We start from the raw sequence: 14,072 nt of genomic DNA, 5'->3' as shown, positions 1-14,072 counted from the left end.
TGCTCCTTACTGCTACTGGTATGTGTGAGAAGATGAAATTATTTGTGGTATGAAGATATTACATGCAACAGATGCATTTAGAAAGGGAAAATACCTGAGCTAATTAAAATCAAAGACTGAAATATCCCTAAAAAAACGAATCTTATATCATAGGAGGAGATTTAAACATCACTACAGAGGTTAAAAATTTTGGGAAAAAAATGCTACAGTACTATGAAACAGTGCATTGGTACTGCAGAAAACACCTTCTTACACGTGCCACAAGAATATTACCCACTGCATGAGTCCCAGGTCTGGCTCTGTTTGGACTGAAAGTTGTAGCTGAAGGAATACAAGATCAGAACAAGAACAGGGTTAGATCCTGCCTAGCCAGCTGTGGCTGCTGTTTGGTAAACCAACAGAGAAGAACCCTCAGCTAAAACTGTCAGGCTTAGCTGTAAGCCAGTCCTCAAGCAGTAGGCACTTTAGGAGAAACAGTCTAGACAAATGTCAATAAAATAAAGCCAAGAGATCAGGAAACACAGTGTCCCTTACAGCTGCTTCTGTCCTGAGCACAAAGGAAGTGGCTAGGAAGGCTGGACTTCTTTGCTTGTTATTTTTTCAAAGCTCAGCTGCTAACTAAGTGCTAACTGCTAACTGCTAACTGCTAATTTGAAGAGAACATGAATAACAAAGGCCTTTTTGTCTGAGTGACAGCTTACTTCATTGAAATAGAAATCTGGGAAAACATAAAATATGTATTTCTGTTTGCATCAGTGAAAATTTCCATGGTGTCAGTACAGTGATATTAACTCAATTTGCACATACAGAAAGAGGAGCATACACCAAATGTCAGACTGAAGTGTTACGTTAATTAATCTTTATCATTTAAGTGTGAACAATGCAAACATAAATACCTGCAGATGGGAAAGCCCCAGGGCAAAACAATGCAAGGGGATGAGCACACCCCAAGGAGATCTCACCTGACTTGGATGAGAGCACAAAGGTGCCGAGGATTGTCCAGCTCTGCCCAGCACCTCAGCCATGATGCTGGCCACCACAGGGCAGGGCTCTGCCCTTCCCGCCTAAATTTTTACTACAATTTTCTCATCTGCCAGCCTAAACAGCAGCAAGTCCCTGGCCCTACACAACCCCAGGCTGGGCCCTGTGCTGCCAGCTCTGGTTCTGGGGAACCCTGCACTGACTATGCTTCCCTGCAGCCACCCAGGAGAGGGTCCTGTCCTTCCAGCAGGGCAGCCTGGGGTGGGTCAGGCCCATGGAGGGCAGGGCAGTGGGGACAGGGATGGCCCGATGCCAAAGGCAAGGTGGCAGGAGCCATTGCAGTCTTGGGGATCCTCAATCTGTGGCCATCAGCTCGACAGTGCATCTCACACAGGTTCCAGGCCTAGAGAGGAGGGACACAAGATGTGGTACAAATGACAGCACTGTGGACACCAAGGTGTGAGGTGGGAAGCCCTTCAAGCACCTTGAGGGAGATGTCCCTCCTCAGCTGATACCCTCTACATGGATGTCTGGCCAAAATACCCACTTAGGCAGCCAGCAGAGCAGTGGGCACCTCTTCCTGCCGACATATAGATCTTCCTCTCAGTCTGTGGGCAGTCTTGGCAGCTCAGCATGGAGCAAGCCTTGGCGGCTTGAATGAGGTGTGTGGTTTTCACCAGCTGCAGTGGCTGATCTTATTTTCAGGTTACCTTCCTCATCCATGTTTGTAGGCAGCATGCCAAGGAGAGTTGTCTTTTATCTGTAGTTTTAAAATGGTTGCATCTGAGCACCATTTAGCCTTAAATGCTGCAGTGTTGGTCTTGGTCCTTCTGTTTGGGTACATTACAACAATTGTAGGTAAGTTTCTCTTCCATCTCGAGATTGTATTTACACAACTAAAGGAAGTTCACTCATTCGGATTCTTCTAAAGTAGTTTCAGATTTCTGCTCCAGGAGTAACACAAGGATAGCATGTGGTAATGCTCAGCTTCAGGCAAATTCTCTGAGTCAGAGCATCAGACAAAATACCTGTGTGTGTCTTCACCGAAGCTCCCTCCCACAGCCTGCATTGAGCTCTCTGTTACTGCAGATTTGCTTGTTGTCTTCATAAGCTGCACTTGTATGTCGGCTGCAGTATAAAAATATCCTCCAAATCTGCTTTCAGAAACCATCTGCTTCCTGCAGTGCAGAAGTTGTACTTGGGACCAAGATTCTTGAGAGAAGCTATTTTCACTCTGTGATGACTACTTTAGTTAACAGGCTGCTGTAGCCATCTTGCCCTTATCAAAAAAGGTAGATTTTTGTCCAATTACTCATTCATCAAGAAGGTCTATCCATAGACCCTGACATCTGTGGTGTGGCAGAGAGTCATTTGATTCATTCAAACTCTAAAGCTGATGGTCACTCGAAAGAATTGAAGAATGCTTTTTGTGCCAGGAGGAAAAGGATTCCAGACTATGTCACTTCAACATACTTGAAGCCTGAATCATTGTAGGGCTTATAAACTGACAATTAAATCTGATATCATTAATTTATATTGGCCACCTAGATCTAGAGGTTTCCACCATATATCAATAACAAAACAATGTCTCTGTAGAACCTGAAGAAAGGGAGACTTATCACTGTAAGCAGGAAAAAAATGTTTTGACAGCCACTTAGAAAATAGAGCAGATAGCTACATTTAATTTCTGAAAATCTCAGGTGTGATGTCACCTTCAAACTATTGTAACATAGTAGCAATAACATATGCAAGCATGAACTACAATCAAACCTTTTCTATAATCATATTAAATATTTTCTGAATTAAATATTGTTCTGTTTTAGAAATTAATAACTTCTCAGCATTTTTTGGAGGAAGGTTTCCTCCTTTATTCATCAGGATACCTACTATCTTGCATAGAGATACTGCATCAGGAAATGACAAAACCTCACTGAAGTCCTGCTTTTTCTTTTTCAGTAAGGCTTAATAGAAGCAACAGAAAGAAAAAGAACATAATAGAAACAGCATATATTTTCTCTGTGAGGCCTGCAAAAAGGAATGTAATGCTTGAAATTTCATAGATTTTTTTAAAACTCTTTATGAAAAAGCAATGAGACATATGTGATATTCTACTTAGTCTAAGAAAATTATAAATACTTTTCTTAAGAGACCATTTTATTTCTAAGAGTTTTTCTACAATTCCTAATGCAGCACTGACTGACTGTTCATTAGAAGAAGGAAATCACTCCAAATCTGCAGAATCTTTTTCCCTATGCAACCACTGTGTTCTCTAGGCTAAAAAAGAAATAGGACAAGCAACTATACCACTGAGACTCAGAGTCAGGCTCTGTGACTCAAAATCCTTATTAGGAAGCATAGGCTAATAGCACTTCCTAGAGACCTTAGGAGGTGAGCTAGGATTTGTGCAATAGCTGTGTATCAGTAATGAACCCTATTCACCCTCTGTCATACCAACCAGTATCTCAAAAGAGCAGTATAGTGATTGTGGGTTATATGTGTAGCCTTTAAAAACTTACATTTTTTCCTTTTCTGCATTCTTCTGAGGCATAAATGTCACTTTCTTGATGCTTCAGTTACTTTCAGGGCCAAAAATACTAGAATCTGAGATGGCATAACACAACTAAGTATGGTACAACAGATATCTATGCTGCAAAACTCTGGATTTTGAAATAAAAACAGTTCAATAATTGAAATATTTTTTTTTTTAAATTCCAAAGGAAAACAATCTCATTTTCAGTGCATAAAAATTTTCTTTACATAAAAAAATTAAAAATCAGAAAAATAATTTTAAAGGCTGAAATAGTATTTAGCTTTGACCATCTAATAATAAAGTTCATTAAAAGGGCAGATAATGATTTAATGGATTGATTTAAGTTCTGCTGTCATTTTTAAAATCTTCTTCTTTGTAAACAGAGAGGTTATAAATATGTGTTATTGACACTGGGAGGTTTTATGAATGAAACTACGTTCTTACATGCTAATATCTTACTAACCTGTTAAGAGAAAGTATATCTTGAACCCATGAGAGAAATTTCTGAGAATTCTAGGATAAAAGACAGGATCCAGTATTTGCAGTCTCGTTAGAAAAAAGCAGTTTAAGTGACTCTTCTGAAACAAAATCACTCAGAAAGGGAACATACAGAGCAGAAATTATATTTTATTAACTTCTATGTTTTTCCTTTTTCCACTGTTTCTGCTGTAAAAATGTCAATGTAGTTGATTTCTGGAAAAGGGGCAATTTGACTGATTAAACCAGGATGCTGCACTTTAAATATTCAACTAGTTACCATGGCAACAGTTTTACTTTGACACACAGCTTATCTTGTTTTAAAGAGTGCAGCCTGTTGTTATGGCAATTTGGAACACCACTATTTTTTTTTCCCACACACAGAAAATAAAACAGTAGTTGAAACGGGTTCAATAATTAAAAATCTAAGCCTATATTAGTATCTTGTAGAATGCTGTAGTTTATTAAATTTAACAAATGAAACTTGACCAGACAAAGAAAGAAGCAAAGTTCATGAAGGTGTAAGGATAAAGGATTATAATTTTTACTCCTCAAAGGAAAATTTTTAATGATTAAAATTAACTGTTTTCATGAAGAAACACATTATTTTGTCTTGTTGATTTCTTCAGAAGCAAAATCTAAATAAATGGATACAGAAGAACTAATACAAATTTACCCCCCAAAGCTCTTAGCATTGCAAGCAGAATGAATATTCTAACTGAATTTTCATAAACAATAATACTCAATGATCAGAGTTCTGACCTAAAATAAAAATATTTCAAAAAAGAAACATTTTTTAAGAACCTAAATGTACACACTACTGATACACGCACATTATATTACATGCTAAGGAATCATGCACAAGCCTGCGTATTTGAAATAAGAATGAAATGTATATGCCTTTTGCTACAGGCATTTTGAATGAGTCCCTACTCTTTAATCTTCAGAAAAACACAGTTCATATTTAAACAAGAATTGGGATGGTCCTGTGCGTAGAGGATAGAGCTAAAGGGACATCCAGCCACCCAGAAAAAAACAAAACAAAACAAGAAAATCAGGAAGAAACTTTGATCCAGTTGTCCAGTCTCTAAAGAAATAACAGAAAAGGTCTTTTCACTAAGCAAGTTTAGTTAGGATCTACCTGATGCAATTAAAGTTTGAAAGTGTAGTGGGGTTTTCTTTAGTCATTTTAAAGTTAAAATACATATGGATATTTCAATATTTACAAGATTTGTACTGGGGTAGTTGCTGGAGGTTCTCAACATCCCTATTACTATTTCATTTTTACTATGAAAAAGAAGTGATTTAGTGTATAAGATTAATCAAATTAACTTTGAGTTTCCTCTTCTATTTTGTCTATAAATAAGCAAACAAACTTTCATAGGTGTGATATCTCCAAAGATTTTTACAAACAATATTCTACACACACACAAAAAAAAAAAAAAAAAGGTAAAAATTACGTACATCAATAATTCATTTCCTGAATATCAGTTCTGGGGAAAAAAGCATTAAGAAATGGATTTTACATGAAATCTGAATGTTGTGCCTCAGGTCTCTCTCTTTGTCTGTGTAATGGCATCAAAGCTGCTTTGAGTTTTCAATTAGGTTCTTCAAAACACTGTTACTGTCTTGCTGTATTGTCTTCTCTCCTTTCTTCTACTTTCCTCTCTGATAATTATCAAGTTTAACAACTATTAGTCCTACTCTTGTCTCCCTTCCTGGTGTCTATGGATTTCTTTCTGAGCTTATATCTTTGAGAGCTTCATTCCCTCCAGCGTTTTGCCTCTTTATTCCTGTTTCTCAGTTTTTTCAATCTTACTCATGATACATGAGGACAGATGTGATTTCAGACATTCCTTTCTCTTTCTTTAGGAAAATTCTACTGCTGCTTTTGTTATGGAGACCATGAATTTGAAAAGTCTTTCCCTGTGCTTCATATATCCACGGAAAGGATGGAGAAAAAAAACAATCTGAAGCAGTACAACATTAAGCTGGATGCAGCTTACAATATAAAATACTTATGGCTGGCAATGAGAAGGGTAGCGGAGGCAGCTAAATGTCTTTTGACTCCTATTTTATGGGTGACTGCATGAGGGGCAGATGTTTTCCATTTTGCCTAAGGCAATACAAATCTGTGAGCTGGCGGTGAACTCGTATACGAAAGAATAAACAGTGATCAGCTCATACAAGATATCAACTCTAAGTATTTGTTGTTTTTTAGCAATGTCCAGTATTAGCTACTAGTTCCTTCTACAGGCCTGGGAAGAAGAGGGTTGCTGTTTACCACTCTGTTCAGGTAGACAGAAGCCCAGACTCAGTGGTAAGGCAGCTGCAGAGATTCCTTTGAGTAGCTGGAATGTGACTTGCCCAGGGCCTTGCAGAGGAGCAGTGGCAAAGGGTGGGACTGTTAGCCAGGAGCTGCCTGGGCTCTACCCACCAGCAGGCCCCCAGGTGACAAGCTCTTGGAGACACCCTTTTCCTGTCCTTCCCATCAGTGGAAATTCAATTTATAAGAGCTGATTTGAATTATAGACATGCAGCATCTTCCAATAGTTATGTGAGCAGTTTATACTGAACATCTGAGAATTTCATCTTATCATTAAATGTATTAAACAACAGCTTCTCCATTTCAGATTATTTCTTTAAGCTACTTGGATGCCAGCCTCATGCATTCCTAATTGGAAGATTTCAGCAATATGACTATTCTCTCTGAAATTAGATTTGCTTATTGCTTATGTTTCTTGATTGCTATCAGTGCCTTTCCACTTCTGTTTCCTAGCTTTTTAGTCCTGTTATTTTCTCTTTTCATGCCCTGTATTTTCTGGATTTCTTTGTTTTTCAATTTCCCCCCCCAAAAAGGGTATTTAACAGCCCAGAGATGAGATTATTAAAATGCCGTTTAGTAAGATAGTAATAGGAGATTAACATGTGATAACAGAGAATAAATTATGCTTCCTCATTGGTTCAATAAACAGTCAATTTCTGCTAAATTTGAGAATAATCTCTACCAGTCTATATATATGATTTCTCTGTGCATCCATTAGTTGTATGATGAAATCAGTAGATTTAATTTATATCTTCAAAATTTTTTTTCAGTTAGCTTTTACAAGGACATGCATTCAAACGGTATCTGCTCTATTTGCTCAAGCTAAGCAAAAAGAAGAAAAAAATGGCAGGAGCTTTGTAATAGAAAAAGCTATTCTTTAGCTCTGAATCTTTTCTTATGCCCACATCTTTAGATTGCTGCAACTGACTACAACTTTCCAACTATCGATTATTGTTAACATTATCACATTCTCTAACACTGTCACAAATGCCCACCTTGCTATTACGTATGGATGCCCCCAGCAATTTCACTAAATAAAATCCAATTGTAGAAGGAATGCTGGTGAACAAGATAGAGAGATACAATAGAAAATTGAAATGGCATGTGAAAATTTTGCTTGATCTTTTTCTACTCAGGCCAGTCCAACTCCTCAGCTTATTCTCATTACCTCCTTTGAGAAAAGTATTTGATGGTTTGCTGCTGTGCACATTATCACATATGGATCTGGCAGCAGTTTGCAGTTGGTTTAAGAAGAATCATTTCCAGAAGGAGAGAAAAAAGCAACCCTGTACAGACTTAGGCTGGACACCATAGGAGTTTGGTCCTAAGTCTCACTTTTGTAGTTTAATGTGTGGGCATGGAAAAGTAAATTTGACAAAACCATGGAACTGTCAGGTTTCTTTTTCAAGGACAGGAGTAACATTGCTGTTACTCACTCTGAGTCAGCAATAATTGCAGTGAGACTTAGGATCAATCTAGAAAAGTATTTCCAATTATAGTTTCACTTGTTTATTGAGCAGACTATTTTTTTTGATAGCAGGACATTAGAGATTGTTCAGCTTGCAAACAATATGTGGGCCAGAACTAGTGAAGTAAGCGGGAACAGCTTTTAACTATATTAGAAACCTGCAATGTCAGCTGAATACAATGCGGAAATCTTTGGAACAACAGTGCAACGTGCCTGCAGCTTCATCTGTACCTATACCGTAGAACAGAGTGATACTCTGGGGCCACTTGACTTCTGTGTTTCTGGTGCTAACATAATGTTTCTTCTTATTGATTTCTACTCCCCTCCTTCCCTTAGCACAGCTTCCTAATATCATCCAAATAATGCTGATATCTTTACTCAGTCATTCTGAGTTTCCTTCATGCCTCATAATAATCTGCAGGATATGGTAGGAAAGGTTGCAGAGGTGCTAGCCTAGAGGATTCTGTGTGAATGGAGACCTAAAGGGATGCCAAAGCACACAAAAAGCATGAAAATAAGAGTCTTCCTTCCCCTGAAGAAATCAAGGTTTGGAAATATTGCTGCCCAGAAGGAGTTACTAAAAATTAGCTTGGTAAAGTTTGTAGATGTGGTTCAGAAAGGAGAAAATAAATGACAAAAATAATTTTGAAATTGCTGTTTCCTTTTATTTAATTTGATATGTTAGCATTCAGAGTTTTATCAAAAAATAAACACTTGACCAAATCCATTATTAGAGGAACTGACTTCACAAGAAAGCCCTCCTTGAAAAAACTAAGTCAGTTGCCAGCAGGCAACTTGATCGTATTGATAGTAATGAAAATTCATGGAAAGACAAAGAGGACAAACTCAAGAACAGACGAGATATCCTCTCTGTTACTGGCCGATAGTAACTGTCCTCCATTCTCCTTCTGTTTACTTGAACATGTACACCAGTTCACCAGTTTGGGGTTTGGGAGTTGCCTGTGTTTTGGCACTTTTTTTTCCTCCCCATTAGAGCCAAAATGGAAGAGACCTGATGAAAGCAGCTGGTCTTCTGCAAAGTATGGAGGTGTAAATTTAGATGTAATTTATATATTTAAAGGTTTAACAGAGTTAGGAAATGAGAATGCATAATCATCAGATTTTTTCTTATATAACCTCAGGTTTACTTTTTTCTTTGTCAGCAAAGTTTAAGGTAGGAAAGTGACTGAAAAAATTCAATTCAATCCTATAAGCAAGTGGAGGGAATTTACTCTATTCAAGGATGAGAAAATTTTTGAAGCCACACTGAGAAGACAGCAGTGCCTGGCATGCTAAACTAAAGTTGTATGTAGCCTTTGGCCTTAAAGTTTATTTCCCTTTGCCATCTGCATGTGTTTCGATGCACCAAACTACAGTCCATTTAAACTTAGTATTGTCCACCTCTGAAAAGACTACTGGGTTTGCATGGCCTGGGTTTTGGTAGCAGGGGGCCACGGAGGTGGCTTCAGTGAGAAGCTGCCAGAAGCCTCCCCTGTGTCTGACAGAGCCAATCGCTGGTGGTTCCAGGACAGACCTGCCACCATCCAAGGCTGGGCCAGCTAGAAATGGTAGTTACATGTCTGTGATAACACATTTAAGAAGGCAAAAAACAGATGTAACTGCAGCCAGAGAAGAGTGAGAATATGGGAGAGGAACAACTCTGCATACACCAAGGTCAGTGAAGAAAGAGAGGGAGACAGTGCTCCAGGTTCTGGAGCTGAGAAGGAGGGAGGGGTGAATATTTTTTCAAAAGAAAATAAATAAATGTTGTTAAAAGGATTTAAAAATACTGCAAATAGTTTTGTTTTCTCAATGCTGTCTCAATCATGTTTTGAAACAAATAAAAGAAATTCAGTAAAATTGATACAAGTTTAAGTAGGATATACCTGGGAGTTCTTAAATGATTATTGGTTCCACGCAATGGAGATATCTCTTTTAACAAACTTAAAACTGAGCATAATGAGTTACTCAAAAGCTGGGCTAAGAATGCACACATTAGGGTATATCTCTAGGGTATATCACACAGAGGGTATATCTCTAGGCTTTGTCAGATTTGTGTTCTCTTGCAGTATTTATAATCATTCTGGTGGGAGTAGAGCAAGGAAAGTGCTCTGTACCTGAGAATTTCACTTGGACATACCCTTAGAATGGATGATGGACATCTCATTGTCTTCCACATTTCAGTATTAGGATGTACAAATACAAATGAATTGAAATTCGTATGAATGATTCATATTGCTTTCAGAAAGACTGGAAGTGCAGCTACAACATAGGCTTCTGTCTGTCTGTTACCTAACTCAATCATATAATTTAAGTATATCAGCTCCCTAAAATTGTCCTGACCAGATTAGTTCTTTTGGAAGAAAAGAATCAGAGTTAGAATGAAAAATACAGTTCTCCCATAACCAGAACATTAGCATTAAAAATCAGAAACTCTGGTTACTGAATCAAATATGTAATTTATCGTAGCCAGAATATAAATGAAACACATTAGAATAAATATTGCAACTTAATTTGCTTTTCACACCATTGTGCCTATGACTTTGGACTGGTAAAGGGTTTCTGAAAGAATAAAGTGGTAGTGATAGTAATTTTAAAATTTTCAACTCAAGATAATCATTACTTTGTATTAGTTTTAAAAAGTTAGAGACCTCTTTCTGTTGTGTTTTTCAGAATTTTTCTCAAAGAATTTTTTGGACATTTTTTCACCAAATTTCAAATACATGTGTACACTAATGACATCTCTTTACCATGAGAATGGATTTATTACATTTGCATATGTTAAAAAACTGGACTGAGTAAATATCCTAATCTAATGTGTTCATATATTTGATTGAAATGGATTTCCTGAAGGTTTTCTTCAGGAAGTCAGCTAACACTGAGGTTTTACTTCTAAATCACTACCAAAGGATTCCAGCAAAAGAGAATTCAGATGCCCAAATAAAGGTAAATAAGAAAGAGTCATGGCTGTCAAAGTCTTTGGGGACACTCTCAAATGTCTCAAATGGTAGCCCATATACTGCCCTTTTAGTTAGACTTCTTCCAGACATAGTATTTAAAGTAATTTTTTTCATTTAAAACCCACTTCCAATAGACTGCATTTCATCTTTTCACTGGTCTCTATGAATGCAATGTATTAGTCATGCATTTTTATGTTTTGTTTTTAAAGCTAGGTTTAATTCATTCTCATCTCCTCGAAAAAAAAAACCTGTACAGTTTATACTGAGGTTGCTACTTTAAATATTCCAAAGGGTCTAAGCGTGCCCGTTTTCTGAGAGTGCCTGCATAGTATTAATCATAGTTAATTCTCTTAACAGTAACATGAACAGTCAAGTGTGTTTTCTTCTCCAAAAATTGCACCATAGTCCCATTATTAATTAATTTAGTATTATCTGGTAATAGCTGTCAGTTCCTTGACTGTACATCATGTCACCTACCCTGGATTAGAATAATACAGTAATCTGTAATGAGAGTCATATATAACAGAAAGAAAATGTGCTTGGGTTTTTTTCATATTCAGACTATTTTGAAGAATCCTCTGCCAAACTATGATCTTAGAAAGAATTCAGAAAGTTTTTTGCTCAGAGAGTCAGAGAGTCCTTTGTTCCACAACAAAATTTATCTGCTACTTCTAATTCCTCGGGATTTTTGTGGTTTCAGCCTCTCTTCCTGTTTGCACCTCAGGCAACTAACATCACTTGATGCATCCCCTTCAATCATGGGCACTTATCACTAATTGCACTGTCAGAAGTTTAATAACCAAGCTAGAAAAATTCTTACAATAAAGAGCTTCTAGGTAACTCAGCAGAGAACAAGCACAACTGTAATTACAGCTAGAGAGAGATCACAAAAGGGTAAGGTGGCCTCCTGCAGCCATTGACACATGTTAAGTTATAAACAGATGCTATGCTATTCCTTCAAATTTTTTTAATGGTCCAACTAATATTCCATCCATCTTGCAAGCAATAGTTTTCCCCCAGTGGAGATAATAGTCTCCTAAAGAATTCAGTTTCTTCCAAAATTAATGCCCCATTCCACCACTCAAATTCAGACTGGACAGAGCAGTCAAAAATATTCAGAGGCAGAACAATTGCTGTTTTAAAGATAGTGTTGAATAAACTAAAGATACACAATAAAACCCAAACACCGACATACAATCAAAGTCTGACTGTGCTTGACCTCTATTTCCCCATTCTAAACCAACTAGCATCTCTTTTGAGATAAAAGGAACACTGGGAATGGGATAACAGGAACACTGGCAGATCACATGCCAGAAGCCTGGTGTTGAGCTGTAGACAGCAGCTGGAGGAAGGAACCTGCCTGACATCTTTTTCTCCTCTGAATCCCCAGACAAACCTTCTGGGAGCCAGACTGTGGCCTGAGGCTGTGAGGAGCCAGAACAAACTGTCCTCTTTCTGAGAGTGGAAATGGTGAGCTGCTCAGATCGTTGTGGGGGGAAATAATAAAATCTTGCTCTTGACATTCACTCTGATGAATTCTTTTGTATAACAACATCTGAATTTTAAAAAGAAGTTTTCTAATTTGTACCTAAGTTCTGCACTGGGAATTACATGCAATGCTTATTAGAGTATGATGGGGTTCTCAACACTATGCGATTGAGAAGTCCCACTGGCCCTTTGAAGGAAGCTACATGAACCAAGAGATTTGACAAAGATAAAGGGCAAAGAGGCTCAGCAGATGTCATAAGGACAGAAATGTTTATGCTTTCAAAATTCATTTCCACGTAAATATGATCTAACAGATGCAAGAGCAGAGTATAATATACAACTCTGCTCTCAAAGTAACCATCTCTGCCAGTGCGCTAAAACTAGTCCTGTGCATTGTGAATTAAATCAATTCATGTTGGTGAAAAGTTTTATACTCTACAGCCTTGGAAAACCAACACAATTAAGCCTGAATGAGCTGCTGTACCATTCCCTATCCTATGTCAGTAGAGGTGTTTAATCTACTTAAGTATGTCAGTGCCAAATACACTGAGGTAATTGCATTGAGGACCTAACAGAAGGGCATCATTTCACTAGCAGCATTTTTGTGACAAGTGATAATGTGCAGCATGGAAAGAAGCCAAGAGGTTCTAATAGCTAGTACTGAGTTTGCTGAGCTGCATTTATTGGGGGAGGGAATCTGCAGTTGTAAACATTATTATCTCGAGTGATAAAAGAAATGCATACTTTTAAATGTAGTTGGCCTTACAGAGGTTGTCATTGTGTTGACCATAGGAGTAGGAAGTAAAGCTAGCAGAGTTGATAAGAGCCTCCTAATGAGCACAATTTAAAAGTCAAATACAATCTGCAGTTTTTCTCAAACAGGTTTGAACCAAGTCCCTTGCAGGCCCTGAAGACAAGCCATTGCACTGGTCACCAGGATTTATCAGTGACAGAAGAGAGCTCTACCCTGCTACATAAGACGTTGTCTCCTCAGTTCCTGATTGAAGGTGACATGCTAAGGAATGGGATGAGGGGCAACCCAGAGCTTTAACCACTCACTAGACCACAGAAATCTGCTGCATCAGCAGATCGCTGACTCCCTCAGTAAAGCAGGGGATGGGCCATCTGAAATTGTGCTGTTTCTGCACCAAGTTCTGCTTGAATCCCCATGAAACTGGAGAATAAATATAGAATTGTCTTTTAACAGTGAAATTCAACAGCCAAGCAGCTGATATCATTGTTTATTGGGAGCAAAACCCCCTAAGACTTATCTCCTTAAGTTTCTGCCAGGGAATTTAATGCCATGTGCAGAAAAAAAAGTAAGGTTTTGACTTTGCTGATTCTGGCCAGACTACTTGCCACTACAGTGGAATAGATCATTCTATTAGTTGTGTGAAATGTGTCAAAGCTCAAAGTGAGATGCAGACTTAATGATCTGACCACTTCAAGGTCCAGCAGAGGCATTTCTGTGTTCCATAGAGCCTTTTAAATTGTTAAGTTCGACACAAGGAAAATGAAATTCATTAAAATTTGGTTGCTCTCTCCAACTTATCCCAAGTGCTTCACTGCTATATTGAGGTAATATGAATCAGTGTTTCATATTTGTACTATATCAGGAAGGTTTGATTTGGCAGGATGCAAGATACCATCTACTACAATGAGGTACTCCATTCAGCAATAGTCAAATGGTTAATTAGAATACACAACTACTTAATTGTTTCTTTAGTGTTTGAATGCGTTCTATTAACTTGTTATTGAGAACTTTTCCAAGGGTCCATTGACAATGAGATTCTCTGTTAGTTCCCAGAGACTGAACAATTTTTTAACATGTGGTAATAGAAA

The sequence above is a fragment of the Sturnus vulgaris genome, chromosome 4 (genome assembly GCF_052056855.1).
Source record: "Sturnus vulgaris isolate bStuVul1 chromosome 4, bStuVul1.hap1, whole genome shotgun sequence".
Classification (NCBI taxonomy): domain Eukaryota; kingdom Metazoa; phylum Chordata; class Aves; order Passeriformes; family Sturnidae; genus Sturnus; species Sturnus vulgaris.
Note: the sequence above shows the minus strand (reverse complement) of the source record.